This window comes from Enhydra lutris, unplaced genomic scaffold, assembly GCF_002288905.1.
Source record: "Enhydra lutris kenyoni isolate GAN:26980312 unplaced genomic scaffold, ASM228890v2 scaffoldscaffold18, whole genome shotgun sequence".
Taxonomy (NCBI): domain Eukaryota; kingdom Metazoa; phylum Chordata; class Mammalia; order Carnivora; family Mustelidae; genus Enhydra; species Enhydra lutris.
The window spans coordinates 25,705,505-25,721,755 of NW_019154102.1; the positions used below are offsets into that span (position 1 = coordinate 25,705,505).

General features: G+C 36.8%; 1 pseudogene; it reads right to left on the minus strand.

Moving 5' to 3' along the window:
- Positions 1–10,260, minus strand: part of LOC111147936 — a 129,042-nt pseudogene extending 118,782 nt beyond the window's left edge.
- Positions 10,261–16,251: the final 5,991 nt, after the last annotated feature.

Consider the following 16,251-nt stretch of genomic DNA (forward strand, 5'->3'; position numbering starts at 1 on the left):
CCTTATTCTCCCACCCACAGCCTCTGGCAACCACTTTTCTACTCTTTGTCTTGGAAACTGTTAATTTTAGTCTCAGCTCATGTTCATGGACATGTATGTTTGAGAAATGCTATATACTCTATCCCCTTTTATAAATAATCCAATGCAAATTAGCATAACAAAGGTTCTGAAAACTTTGAAGGATTTAACTTGGTTTAAGGCAGCATATCTCAAACTTACTTGGCTATGGAATGTTGTGGTAGAAAGAGTTGAAGTCCCTGTCTCTTGCTGGCTGGCAACCAGGGCTTATTCTCAGCTTTAGAAAATGTCCTCAGGCCCTAGGCACATGCTTCTTTCAAAGCAGGGCAACTCATTTAGTCAAAACTAGTGAGGGTGTCTATCTTTATTTCCAAAAGATGGAATCTTACGTAGTGTATTTTATTCATGGGAGTGACTTTTCCCATTGTCCTTGTCATATATTATAACCTAATCATGGGAGTGTTATTCCTTCGTAATCACAGGTCATGCTTATATTCAAAGGAAGGGAGTTTTGCAAGGTACATACACTAGTGGGAAGCAACCTTGGGGGCCATCCCAGAATTCTGTTTAGCGCACAGCAAAATCCCCTCCCTGATTTGGAGGGTGAACACTTGAGAAGAGGTGAGCCTCAAGCATTATGAAGACTAGTATTTTCCTTATAATGTCTACAGGAGAAATGAACTTGATAATTTATCACTAGAAAAGGAAAATCTTTAAAGAACCATATCACTGAACTTGTGTGCTTCTTTTTCTCCTAATAAGTATGAAATGATCATTTCCCCCACTTTTTTGCAAGAGACAAATTTGAAGCCAAACTACATGTTCTTCTTATCTTCAGCAGTTTCCTCCCTATTTCTGAATGACACTTTGAAGGTGAAATTTATAATAATTTTGAAGAAGGTTTATGGGATTATGAGGAAAAGAAATGTAAGTTATGTGCTTCAGAACCTGACTCTTCCTACCCACATTACAAAGCATTCTTCTTTTCTTCCTCAGAAGTAAGGTTATGAGAGAGATAGAAAAGAATGAGAATAAAGTAAAGGAGAAAGAAAAGTCAAAGCAAATACATAGAAAATAAATGAAATGAGTAAAGTGAAAAGAAATTTAATAAAGGATTGGGATAAGGACATTTGTCCTCTTCACCACTGGGTAGGTACAGAATGGGGTGTCCCTAAGGGAGAACGTGGATGCCATCTCTTCACCTTGTAGTTCCTCAGGAGTATTGCCCAACGAGGTGAATGAATTCTTACTGAGTTAGGGAGAATGCCTCCTAGACTATGACTGCTAGTTAAATTCATTATAGATACCCTACCTTAAAAAACAAAGAGAATTGAGATATGGGGTTAGCATTTTGAGGTGTAGTTCATGGGCTTGCATATTAAAGATATATATCTTTAATTATATAATATATAATATATATATATTAGAAACTAACCTACAAATAAAATATAATACACACTAAAATATGGGAGGCCATGGGCAGAAGTAATATTTTAAAGAAGTGGAGACAATATACAAAGAGGCTGTATTTTCCTACATCTGAAAGAACAAAGTGTTTTAGGTAGAGAGTGGGATGGCACGCTAGTGGGTGGGAAAGGTCAAAGTTGGCAAGTTTAGTATGCCATTACAGTGTGATAAATCTCAAAGCTCAGGTGTAAGAACCACCTTAATGAAGAGAAGTTTCATCAAGTAAATTAACAAAGACAAGGTTAATTTGTGCTATTAAGAGTTCTTGGTAGCAGCCCATTTTTCATGTCTTAATCATAAAAAGAGAGAAGTTAGTACTAGTGAAAAATCAATTGGAAGGAAAGCAAAGTACATCTGAAAGATTATGTTCCATTCAGTGAGTCCCCTGACCAGCCCACAAAAGAAATGAGAATAGCTTCATAATGGCAATTTCTTTCTCTCTCTCTTACTCACTTAGGCATGTGCCTAGTAAATATTGATAAATTTCATTGAGGAGACAGCTTGTTTGTGGCTTGCCCAGAGCAGAGCCACAAAGGATGGGGATGTTTGCACCTGATGCTCCTTTTATGCTCATAGAATGAGTCCTGGGAGGCTTCTTTATCTTAACAATGCTCTGCTAGCCTAAAAGGACCCTTTTAAAAAGATGATATAATTTATCTCCTCAGTAGATGTATGTTTGCTATACATTGCTTGTTTTAGAGCTAAGGGAGAACGATAGTAGTCAGAATGCATTATTCCATTTGATGCAATATCTTTGTATCAAGAATTTTATTGGTCTGATTTATGGAGTTAGTGTATGAAGCCAACATACAGCAGGCTCTTGACCTCAAGGCTCTGTACTCAATATCTTGCAAGGGCATATTATTATTAGTAGTAGTAGTAGTCTTCATATTACTTTTTTACTCCTTTCTTTTTGACACACAACTGATATATAAGTTTACTATAAGTAGTTATTGGTAAAAAGAATTTATTAAAAAGTTCCCACTATTTCTAGCAGTATCTAAAAATGAGCACTAAATATTTTATATATACACAGAAATAGTTCATGTTCTATATACTTATTTGTTATTGCTGATGTTGCTTAATAAATAATTTTATTAAAAAATTTTTTTATTATGTTCAGTTACCCACTATGTAGTATGTAATTAGTTCTTGACGTATATAACTATATTTTCAAAATGGTGGTTCTTCACATTTCAGAGGGTCAAAGGCCACTTTTAAAATGCATGTATGTCCAAGCATAGACAATTTTGCATGTAATTTTTGAGAGTTTATGAATGCTCTAAAGCATAAGGGGCTATGTAGTTTTCAGAATAAGGACCCTTGACTCAACTCATTATTTTTAGTTTACTTGAATATATTAGATATTTTCTGTGGCTTCGGAGCCTCCTGAGCCTCTATTTCTAGGAAGTTTTTCCACTCATGGCCTTTTCAGAAGGAGGAAGTCTAGTAAGTATACTTAGTCCTTTCTCTTCTTTTCCAACTGAGTAGAATGGGGTGGGCACATGATACAAGAAAGTCAATTCACTAGCTAGCTAGCAACCTGTCCCATTTTTTCCTTCTAGGAAATTTGAACTCAGAAACATGTAGATTCTAACTGAAGAAAGACATGTAATCTATTATTGGAAGTACCTTGCGAGTGAAACACAAGACAAATAAGTGTAAATCTACAACTAAACACCCCAAAGTGAAAAGTGTTAATATAAGAAATAAAAAGAAAATATTAAATCTATCCCATCTCCCCCAAAATCCAGATCACCTACAATAAGAAATGTGTCAGGAGAAATTCAGTGTTAACAGTGGATGCCAGAAGATATTGAAGGACTAGCCTTAAACTGGAAACTTAGAATTTATTGCAGTAAAAATGAGGATGTCCAGACATAGTGTTACTGCAGTTTTTTTCATTCAAAATCCAGTTTACCATGTGTCGCTCTAGACTTGTTGTCCACTAGTCAATACACCCTGTCCATGCATTCAGGAGCTCTCATTGGCTTTGTTGGTCTAGATACTTGAGGAAAACCTCCTATATGAAGGACCAAAGGAAACAAATATATAGAAAACAAAAGAGGTCATAGAAAACAAAGGCAAGGGTGCCTGGGTGGCTCAGTGGGTTAAGCCTCTGCCTTCGGCTCAGGTCATGACCTCAGGGTCTTGGGATAGAGTCCTGCATTGGGATCTCTGCTTGGCAGGAAGCCTGCTTCCTCCTCTCTCTCTGCCTGCCTCTCTGTCAACTTGTGATCTCTCTCTCTGTCAAATAAATGAATAAAATCTTAAAAAAAAAAAAAAGAAAACAAAAGAAAACAAAAGCAAATTGGAAGCCAAAGAAATCATCAAAGAAAAAAAAAAATTAGTTGATCAGGGATCAGGGATAAGGATGATCCCAGATCCTAAATGAGAGCAGAATGCTACAAAAGGAACATTCCCACAGCAAATAAACACTCTTAACTGTTAAAAATTACTGTACTAGAAATAAAAAATATAATAGACGGTTTCTAATATAAAATTGAGAAATTCCACCAGTATGGAGAATTAAAGAGGTTAAAAATACAACAAATGAGATTAAAGAATTAGAAGATCAATTCCTAAATTTTTCACAGAACAAACTAAAAGAATTCCAGGAAGGGAAATAGGGAAAGGAGTTCTCTAGGATTGGAAGGCCCTGAGTTTAGAGATTTAGATGGCGTAAGCAAGTAACAACATTTGCCCCATAGTTGTTGACTAATTATAAAGTTATAATTGTTAGGACAGCATAATTATTATGATAAAAAAGGGATCTCAGGAAAAGATCCAGACATATAGGGAAAGTTGATAAATGAGAAAGGTAATTCCAGAAATCAGTGGGGAACCTTTAAACTCTTGGATAAATATTTCAGAAATAATTTGTTATTTATAGAGAGAAAATAAAATCAGGCTTCTACTTCATGTCATACATAAGGATAAATTTCAGGCAGCTTAAAATCTAAAGATAAAGAAGCAAAACTTTAATATACGAGAAGAAAAAAATTTTAACCTTGAGTGAGGAATTATTTCCTCTAATAAGCAAACTAAAAAGTACATTTATACAGGAAAAGATCAAGAGGTTTGAGTATAAACAATTGAGATATTTTGTTTAAAGAAAGACATCACGGGGTGCCTGCGTGGCTCAGTATAAGTGTCTGACTCGGTTTCAGCTCCGTGATCTCAGGGTTGTGAGATTGAGCCGGGGCTTGGGCTCAGTGAAGACTGTCTCCCTCTCCCTCTGCTCCTCGCCACTGTGCTCTCTCTAAAATAAATAAATAAATATTTAAAAAAAAATTTGAAAGACATCATGAGTAATATCTAAAGACAAACCAGCGGGAAGATGATTACTACATATATTTCTGTCAAAGGATAGTATCTAGAATTTGTGTTCTACTGACCAATAGGAAAAAAAAAAAAAGGAAATATGAGCAAATGAATTCTAGGAGCTAAATACAGACAAGGAAACTGGAAGCTAGTAACCATTAAGAAGTTCTCAAATTCAGGGCATCTGGGTGGCTCAGTGGGTTAAAGCCTCTGCCTTCGGCTCAGGTCAGGATCTCAGGGTCTTGGGATCGAGTTCCGCATCGGGCTCTCGCTTGGCAGGGAGCCTGCTTCCTCCTCTCTCTCTCTGCCTGCCTTTCTGCCTACTTGTGATCTCGCTCTGTCAAATAAATAAATAAAATCTTTAAAAAAAAAAGTTCAGAATTTCAAAACAATTTTTATTCTCTGTGGGCACTGTGAGCCTAATTTGGATGTCAAAAAAATCATTTAAATGAAAATAACCATATCAAATATTGAGGATTCCTTTTTTCTCTTTGCTTTCCTGTTATTTATAAAATCAACTCTTTTTTTTTAAAAAAGATTTTATTTATTTATTTGACAGAGAGAGAGAGATCACAAGTAGACAGAGAGGCAGGCAAAGAGAGAGGGGGAAGCAGGCTCCTTGCTGAGCAGAGAGCCCAATGTGGGGCTTGATCCCAGGACCCTGAGATCATGACCTAGGCAGAAGGCAGAGGCTTTGCCCACTGAGGCACCCAGGCACCCCTATAAAATCAATTCATGAGTCCTTATGGATTTCGCTCATTGACCAGGGGAAGGATTATGGAAGCAAAAGGAAACTAAGGAAAAAAATTAATATCTCAAAACATTAGTTTGTTATACTGATATTTGTAGTTATCTGTTTTCTCTTGAAAACACTTCCTTTACTTTCCCATTTATTAACTCGTGCAGCCTCAGGCATGAATGTTAACACAGAGACACGCTGAGCTTGGATCCTGGAGTTAGTTACACATGGCTTCTTCTCCCTGACTTTGAGCTAAACTGGGCTTTGTCTTTAATGCTCAGTTTATTCATTTACAAATGTGGGCTAATAACAGTACCTAGTTCATAGGTCTGACGAAGATTAAATGATAAGCATGTATAAAATACACAACAGATTGTATGTAAGCACTTATCCTTTCATCTTTATCAATGTCACTTCTCAAGAAATATCTCCTAATATCTCATCTTAAAACTTTACCATTTCCCTGTTCCTTTGCCATTCTGCATCGCTCACATTTAATTTTTAAATATCAAAATCGTTTACACCTATACCTACTCTCCCAGTTTTGAGGCTATGAGATAAGTGTTTTTCATCTGTCTAAATCTCCCACCCCACCTGTGAGAGCAAGCAACTCACGTTGGAGTTTATTTTAAAGCTTTTTACTTTTTACTAGCTTGTCAAGAAAAGAGATCATCGAACATCATTTTGAGGAAGTAGGAAAGTATAAACTAGAGATAGTCAACCAGAGTTATTTTAGTGTAACCACTTTAATAAAATCTTTAAAAAATTCCTTTTATGGAAGAGAAGTGAATCAATCAAAAGGGCACACCTTATGCGTACATTTTACATTATTGAACAATTGAGGAATCACTCTGGTCCTTGTCTCAACCTCTATTACCTTCTTCTCAAAGGTCCTCAAATGATGATTGTGTGTGTGTGTGTGTGTGTGTGTGTGTGTTTTACACTTCTAGAGCTTAGAAGTCTAAAATCAGTAATTTGGCAGAACTACATTCCTTCCGGAGGCTTCAGGGGGAAAACAATTTCCTTACTTTTTCTGCTTTCTGGAATTTGTCTGCATTTCATGGATTTTGATCTCTTTTTCTATCTTCAAATTTGTCTCCTTCTCACTTTGAGTCCTCCTGTTTCCCTCTTATAAGGACCTTTGTGATTATAATGGACCCACCCAGATAATCCAGGATAATCTCCCCAGCCCAAAGCCCTTAATTTAATCATGTCTGCAAGTCCCTTTCGTATGTAAGGTAACATTCCTCTTTATAAGGATGAGAACGTGAACATCTTTAGGGGGACATTATTCTGTCTCTCAAGTAACCATTAGCCTGACATTTTTTTTTTTTTAATCTTATTTTATTTTTTACTTCTTGGAGATATTTTTTAATCATTTTATTTTCTTCATGATAAGTGCCCTGTTTAATCCACATCCCCAATCCCCCCCCCCACCTCCCCTCTGGTAACCATCAGTTTGTTCTCTATAGTTAAAAGTCTGTTTCTTGATTTGTCATTCTTTTTTTTTTTTCTTTTGCTCATTTCTTTTGTTTCTTAAATTCCGTATATGATTGAGATCATATGGTATTTGTCTTTCTCTGACTTATCTCACTCAGCATTGTACTCTCTAGCTCCATCCAGGAACCTGACTTCTGAAGATATAGATTAGTTTGCCTATTTTTGAATGTTATTGTAAATGCCACCTTTATATAAATGTTGTCCAACATCTTTCACTCAACATTCTATTTGTGATGCTCATTGACATGGCTGCACAGAGCAGTAATTTGGTAGTTTTCATCGCTGCATGGTATTCCATGGCAGTAACATAACACAATTTATTCTTTCTATTGCTAACAAGCTTTAAAATTTTATTTTTTAGTTATTGTGAAGAACATTGTTGTAAATCATCTTGTACGTTTTCTCTAATACTTGTATGCATGTGTGCTTTATGGGGTGTATACCCAAGGGTGGAATTTCTGGGTCAGAGAGTATGCATATGTTTACCTTTAGTCGCTGCTTCCAGCCAGGTTTTTAAAGTCATATAGGGGAGGGTAGAATACTTTTGGTTGCTCCATATCCCTGGCAACATGTGGTATGTGTCAGTGTTTTACATCTTAGCTGTTCTGGAGAATATATGATGGTATTTTATTGTGCATTTAGTTTGCATGTCTACTGCTATTAGCACTTTTGATATATTTCTTGTCCATTGCGTATCCTTTCTTGTAGAGTGCCTTCTCGATGTTTTGCTCCCTTTTCTACTGTGCTAGCTATCATCCTGTCATTGATTTCTCTGAATTCTTTTTGTGTTCCGGATTAAAATTCTTTGTTGTATATATAGCAAATACCTTCTCCATTCTTGTTCTTTTAATCTCCTAGTGGTGCCTATTGATAAATAGAAGTTCTTGACTTTAAGAAGAGTTCAATTCATCATTTTCTTTCCTTTATGGGTAGTGTCTTTTGTGTTCTTTGTAAGATATTTTCATCCACCTTAGGATAAAAATGGCTTTCTTCTATGTTGTCTGCTAGAAACTTTATTGTTTTTCCTTTAAGTTTAGATCTTAATTCTACATGGAAATGAATTTTGTGTATGCTATGACATAAAGGTCAAAATTCTATTTCTTTCCATAAGAAAGATTCTCTATTCCATTATATTGGATTTTTCTTTAACTACCTTTAAGTATCTTCCATACTTTTAACTATTGTAGCTTCGTAAGTCTTTTCATCTAGTATCTTTATTTTTCTTCTTTAAGATTGTAGCAGTCTAATTTTGTCTATTTCCATACTTACACTGTGACCTTTTTTTTTTTAAAGATTTCATTTATTTATTTGACAGAGAGAGAGAGAGATCACAAGTAGGCAGAGAGGCAGACAGAGATGGGGAAGCAGGCTCCCCGCTGAGCAGAGAGCCTGATGTGGGGCTCGATCTCAGGACCCTGGGATCATGACCTGAGCTGAAGGCAGAGGCTTAACCCACTGAGCCACCCAGGCGCGCCAACAATGTGACCTTTTTTGATGCCATTTTATCCGGCTGCCATTTCAAATCCCTACTCTTTCATAGCCAAATTCCTTGGCAGAGGATTTTATCATAGCTTTTTACTTTCTTCTTTCTGGGATCTTGGCCCTTTAAGGTCTGGTGGCTATTATGGTGGCTCCAAACTTTCCTTCCTTACCTTCCTGTTTTCCTGCCTTCTTTCCTTCCTTCCCTCCTTCCTTCCCAGTTCAGCACAGTTGCTAAGAGTTCTGACTTCTCTAACTCTTAGCTGTCCCCTTTTGCTCAGCTTTTTGGACACTTGGTTCTGTTATTCTTAAGAATAATAAATATTTTGAGGAAAAAGGAAACACACAAGGTTAGGTTCATACTAATGTATTCTTCTTTCCAGAATTTTGGATCCTCAAATTCTGGCTACTTTGGTGGATTTCCAGTACCTCACATAGCTGATTTTTTCCCAACAGATTTTTAATTGTTTCTGGTGGGAAGGTTGGCTACAAGCTAATCTGACATAAGCAGAATCGGAAGTCCTCAGTGTTTTTGTATATATTTTTCCAGAAACTGATTGAGGTGTACATTGAAAATAAATTTTGATATGCTGTCTGTTTTTAATATTTAATATTTTTAAATAAATTCAAATATTTTAATTATTTAAATATATTTAAAATCTATTTAGTATAATATAAATATTATATTTATTATTTTTATAAAAATAAATATATTTTAATATTTCACATATTAATTTATACAAATCACATGTGATTTATAATAATTTATAAATTATAATATTTATTATTATAATTTATATAAATATATTTATATAAATTATATATTCGTATAAAATATTATTTTATATATACATATATGTGTGTGTATATATATATATATATATATATATATATATATATATAAATGAATTGAAGGAGCTGATTGAAGGAGCCCAGCCCCCTTCGAAATTCAGCACTAAGTTCCCTCTCCTGCTCCTCTAGCTCCATTGCTGCCTGGCCAGGTGCAAGGCCTGGCTCTCCCATTTGGCATCCAATGCTTGGTCAGCTTGATACTGTGTCTCCTTTTCATGGTGTTGCACCTCCTGGACTTTCCTGATGGCAGCTCTCTGCTCTGGAGTCATGCCCTTCTAACAACAGGGCAGGCCCCGGTGGGTAGCCACAGGTTTCTGGGCAACCTGTGGGTTCTCCATTAGTAGGTCACTGGTGATCTGGTTCTGGATCTTCAGGAAGTTGGCCTTCTGTTCGTGCTGATGCTAACGGCGCTGCCGCTCCGCCAGTTCGGCTGCCTGGGCTTTGTTGGCATTGGCCATAGCAGACCTCATGGCCACGCAACAGGACTCCTCTAGGTTGGCCAGCTGGGCGGCCCGCATGTCCGCAGCAAGGTGCAGTTGGTCATTAAACATATCCTCGCACTTCTCATCGTCCTAGACTTGCTGTTGCTCCTGCAGCTGCCTCTCCATGCTGTGTTTGAACTGCTCCTGCTGCATTTTCAGGCACGTGACCCTCTCCAGGTCCTCCCCAGCAAAACACTGCAAGCTGGCTGGGCCACAAGGGGGATCGCTAGGGCCAAGATGGGCTGGAAACTCCATCCAGAGTCCACCAGAAACCCAAAGTTCAAATTCTTGCCGATTCTTGAGCTGCTGCTTTTGCCCCTGAAATTCCTGGACTTTCTTGTTCAGCCGACGTGTCCATTCTGCCCCTTTCTTCTCTAGCATCTGGGCTACCAGGTGTTTTTTTTTTTTTTTTTTTTTTTTTTAAGTGAATAACTTTATTACCTAGGGTCAAAGGTAGGGATAGTAGGAGAAGGGGTTGGGGGAAAGGAGCCTGCAGCATTCTCCTGACTCCCGGCCTTCATGAGCTTGATGAGGGAGAAGAGAGAGATGAGCATCTTGGGTTATATATAATATAATTTATTATCTATAATATTTATAATATTTTATATAATTAATTATATAAATTATACAAATATATAAACATACTTATTATAATTATATAAATTATAGAATAAATTTATTATATATAATAATAATTTATATAAATCATGTGATTTATAGAAATCACATATTTAAATATAAATTAAATATATTTAATATTTAATATAATATAAATATTATATTTATTATTTTATAAAAATATAAATATATTTTAATATTTTAATATTTCATAAACCCTTATCGCCTTGTTACAAATAAGCATAATTTTTAATATCTGAATCGTGTTCTATTTTTTGGGTAAGCCACGAATTAACTATTTCTTCAATATTGAGCTTTTTGTTTAGATTCCAAAATTTAACTACTAAAAGTAATTAGAGGAATAACTTTCTCTAATTGTAAGAAGTCTCCATGAAATGTTAACTTTAAATTGTAGTCATGATGATCAATAAAACACGCATCTCTACTATGAACATGGGTAACTGTGTTCGCTCTTGCAGAGGATCCAAAATATATAAAGATATTTCTGTCATCCAGGTAATGTATTTGGAGACATAAAGCATAGATTAGAAAAACAATATAGGCTAGGTTTTCATCAGAACTTCATGAATGGTAGATATAAAAAAATAGGAATAGTCAAAGGGGAAGGAGGTCATTTAGTCATTGGAAAGGAAGGAAACACTTTATGAATACAGTGTGGTCTGAGATAGATTGGGTTTCATTGAATGGAGTGAGGAAGGAAGACATACTTAATTATTTTCTAGCTCCTTTTCTTATTTTTGCCTAAGATTGTTTTGGAGGTATTACTCCTAAGTCATGTATGGTTGCATTTTCCTCTGTGTGAAAAAAAATTTTCATTGATGGATATTTCATGGTCTATAAATCTGTTTCAGTTGAATAAATACATTTAACCTAAGATACTGGATCACAGGAAGTTTGCTGACAAACTGCATAGCTGACAACCCACAGTATGCAAATATTAGGACAGTGTTTTGCTTTGCCAAATGAAATAAGAAAAACTTTATGATCCTTATTTTCTCCCTTGCCCAGAGACAAAGGCAGGATATACATAGGAACAAATGACTAGCAGTGGGTTGGAGAAGAAAGAGTGCACCAAGGCAGAAAATCCCTGAAATCACCAGCGAGCGAGAATGTATCAAACACTTGCATACATATTATTTTATTTAACTATCACATTACACTGTAGGGATAAGCATTATTATTCCTCTCTTAAGGTTAGAAAACTGTTTAAAATCAAAATACTAGAAAATGATGAGTCTTCAGTTGGAGTCCGTCTGAAATCAAGACCATGTTCTTTTTATTAAAGTATTAGTGAATTAGTTGTATTAACAAAACTATACCTAAAATAAAACCTCTTATATTATTTCATGTGGGTTTATCCACTCTGTTAAAACTCAGGGTCTTTGAGTTAAATTGATTTTCTAAATCCTTCCTATGAAGGGGTTTGCAAGTTCTATAGAGTGTCCTGGCCAAACAAAAACTAGGGCTTGAGCCAGAGTCCTTCCCTTTGTTCAGTCACTGCAAGAGTGACCGTATTAAGGCACAATAAACATACACTAAATATTTTATCTTTGCTAATATCCATTGTGGGTAAGATTGCAGAGGCACACACTTTGCTGGAAGCAATGTGAATTGGTTTAGTACTTATAGAAAACATACATAAATATTCTGTCAAGAAACATAAAAGTGTTTATTCTCATTGACCCAGTAATTATACTCCTGAGAATGTATGCTAACTAAATAATTTAACAGATGGCAACACTGTAGACAATGTTAGGCTTTTTCAGATTGCAAGGAAGAGACATATTCAGGTTACATAAGGAGATGAAGCCCGTGATAAGGATGTGGAAGCCCAGAAGACCTTCTCAGCAGCTGGGAAGCATGGAGAGTTTCATCACCATTCTCAACAGAACCTCTGATTGGGCCAGTAACAGCCTTCCTGGCCTGTCTTTCAGAAGGCCACACCATTGCTCTGCCTTTGACCGCCTCAACTTCTGTGTCTGGCATTTCCTTTTGCAGAGTCTGACATTTCTGCCCTGAAAGTGTGCCTAGCTCTGTTTTAACTCATTACTCACTTACAATAGCAAGACACTTTTGATAGCTTATGATGGGCCGTTCGTGGTTCTAATAACTTAACATGTTATAACCCATTTAATTTTCACAATTCTCTTATGAAAAAGGTATTTTTATTATTGCCATTTTATCACTGGGAAAGTAGGGCACTGAGAAGTTAATCAATGTGAACAAATCCCCCAGCTAGAAATAAGGGCACTACGTTTCAAAACGAGGCACTTATTCAGTACGCTGTACTGCTTCTTGGAGGATGACATGGTTGAGAGCATTACGTATATACTGAGCAACATTAGCACTAGCTTGGAATGTAAATCCATCGTGATAAACCAGATTACTCAAGAAGAGCATGTCCAGAGAAAAGAGGGACAAGAAGTGAGTCTTGAAAAATGCCAATATTTGGAGTTACAATAAAGGAGATTCAAGAGGGAAGGAGACTTGAAAGGAGGAGCAAGTGAGGTAGAAGAAACACTTGGGTGAGTGTTCTTCCAGGAGCTAACAGAAAAGAGCATTTCAAGAAGGAGAAAAAGAAAAAGCATTTCAAGAAGGAGAAAATTGTTTTGAATGCTTATTATATATCACATAAGATAAAGAGAGAAATGTGTCTATTGGATTTTCAACAGGGCAATCCCTAGCACCTGGAGTTCTGTCTGTGTAATGAATACAGAAGCCATACTCGAGTGGAGATAAGGAAATGGAAATGTTGTGTGCAACAACTCCCTGGGCATTTGACTGTGAAAGAGACTGGGAACGTGGATTGGAGGCTGGAGGAGGAAGTGATAGCAAGGGAGGATATGTTTTTTGTTTGTTTTGAATGGAAGGGAGAGATAGGGGAGCAGCGAGGGGCAGAGAGAGAGGGAGATGGAGAAAATCTGAAGCAAACTCCCTGCTGAGTGAAGAGCCCAACTCGGGGCTCAGATCTCAGGACCCTGAGATCATGACCTGAGCTGAAACCAAGAGTTGGATGCTTAACTGACTGAGCCACTCAGGTGTTCCCACAGAGGATATGTTTTAAATATGAAGGGTGACATTGGAATATTTCCGTGTGCTCTGAAGAATGATGCAGTAGATGATGAATGAAATAGAAATGTGAGTGAGAAAGGAATGATTGCTACTTCAGAATTTTAGAAGACAAGAGGAAATGGGAAGCAGAGCCAAGGTAGAAGTTCTTTCTGTGTTAGGAGTAACGCTTTCTCCACTGTCCTACAGATAAAAGGGGAGGTGGATGTAGAGGCAAGAATGGGAAGGTGAGGACTGTAGTCTTCCAATGTTATCAACACATGAAGTGAAGCCAGCCATCCACTAAGGATGGAAACAGATACTTTAAGAAGCTGAGGTCAAAGAATTATAACAATGAGGGTAATTAGCAAGGAAGTGCTAGTAATAGGAGTTAGTGTTCGGGTGGTATGGTATTTGAAACCAGTATTTCATCTGTAGTGCCTTTCTCCTTCTGTCAAGATCAGGGCTATGTTCTGATAATTGGTCTTTGAAAATTTTGTTAATGAATGATATAGCATGAAGAGGGAGGTAGTGTAGGGTCCAGGAACTGGGGTGTTCTTGGTCTGGAAGTTGTTCTGAAACGTGTGCACATCTCCTGCTCTCCTGTAGAAATGATCAACAACGAGGAGGAGGCTGAGCCCACTGGCAGGTGGGGTGTGTGGGAATCCAAGGAGGGAGCACAGGACTCTGGCTTCAGTTCGAGAGCCTCTTATCCCTCACCTGAAAGTCAGATAGAACTATGATACACTCTTTGTTCACCATATTTCTCTTGGTTCATTTTTTTCCTTTGAAATACATTTATGTGTGTAATCATGTTTTGAATTCTGGAGCTACAATTCTAGTCTAGACGTCACTTTACTGGCAAACTCTGAGTGCCATATCAGCGTTTTTGCTCCTCTCCTTCAGGTGCATTCTGTACAATATTTTCAGGGTAACATTTCCAAGACCTCGTATGTATCACATTCTCCAACATCTGTGACGATTTTCAATTTATGTCAGAATGAAACTGAATTTCTCTGGCCTGAATTCAAGGCTATCCATAATCTGGATCCAGGCTGCCAATCCAGTCTCATTTTATAGTCCTGTATATGACATTCTCATAGTGAAGAAAGGCTTGGGAGGCAGCCAGCTCTGAGTATGGAACCTGCTTCTTTCTTCCTATGACCATGAGAAAGTTGCCTAATTTCTATAAATTGTAGTTCCTCATATTTAAGGTGCTTTTGTTCATTGTCGGAGGTAGTTTTAAATATTAAAGGAGTTGATGTATTTAGAGCATCCCACAGAGTTCCAGGTACATGATTAGGTCTAAAAAGGGGTCTATTCATTGTTCAGATTACTGTTTTTAGTAACTGAGGTATGGCATTTAATTCATTTTCTGTTCATCATGGAGTTTAATATCTATATTCTCTTTGTATAATTATAGGTAGACACTGAATATTTAGGGTTAACATTCAAAATTTTCAGAGTTGACTTTTATTTCAACATATTTTTCAGGAGGATCTGAGAAGTTGATTAGAATGATACTCTTTTGGAAGTTTGGATTATATTAATTAGCACTCCAATTGAAATTCATTTTCTTAAAGCCTTTCGAAATGAATTTATATGTTGAAATTTATATGTATTCTCTCACTTCATTTGCTCATTCTTCCACTTATTGATTTGTTCAACAAGAATTTACTGGAAGTCTGGGGCACCTGGGTGGCTCAGTGGGTTAAGCCTCTGCCTTTGGCTCAGGTCATGATCTCAGGGTTCTGGGATTGAGCCCTGCATCGGGCTTTCTGCTCAGCGGGGAGCCTGCTCTCTCTCTCTCTGCCTTCTTTTGATCTCTGTCTGTCAAATAAATAAATAAATCTTAAAAAAAAAAAAGAATTTACTGGAAGTCTGTTTTGTTAGGCACTGGGAAGGGTGCAGGGAACATGAAGAGTAAGACAAGAACCTGGCTGAGATAGCTAGTTGTCCCCAAATATCTGCTGTCCATTTTTTTGTGGAAGAAAAATTTTGAGCAGAGCACATGTAAATAAAGATTACATTTCCTAGTCTTCTTTGCAGCTAAGTGGTTATTTGACAATGTTCTGCTTAATGTGAAGCATGTTAAAATGATGGGGGACACATTTCCAGAAACTTCTTCATAAGAAAGCTTGAGGATTCTCTTTGCCCTTTTCTCCCTCTCTTAGTTCTCCAAACAGCAGTTTAGATTGTAGAGTGATGTCTAGGTCTCCATCTTGTACCATGACGATGAAGGCCATGCTCTGGGTAAGTGGAGACCAAAGGCTGGAAGCAGGTTGTTCAAAGATATGCAGAAGGCACCTTATTTGTCCTGGACTGGCTATTCGTGGACTATGTCATGGCAGAGAAAGGATCCTGTTTTATTTAAGCCCATATTTTTGGATCTCTATTACTCAAAGCTGAGCCTAACTCCAATTGATATCCACTCCCAGCCTTTATTCCAAAAGCTTACAACTTCATGGGACACATGTATTTACATGGAAACTAATTACTTACACCAAGAGGGCTTAGGAAGCTGAACTTATATATTAAGTTGGTTACAAATGGATTTTAAAGTTTTGTTTGTATTTTCAGTCAGTAATTTGAATACCATTTTGAGTTTACTTGTTTCTATAGAATGCCAGTAGAAATAATTGACAAAAAGATCTTTAAACCGAGTTATTTACTTAAAAGGATCATATTGGCAATTTAAGAAAA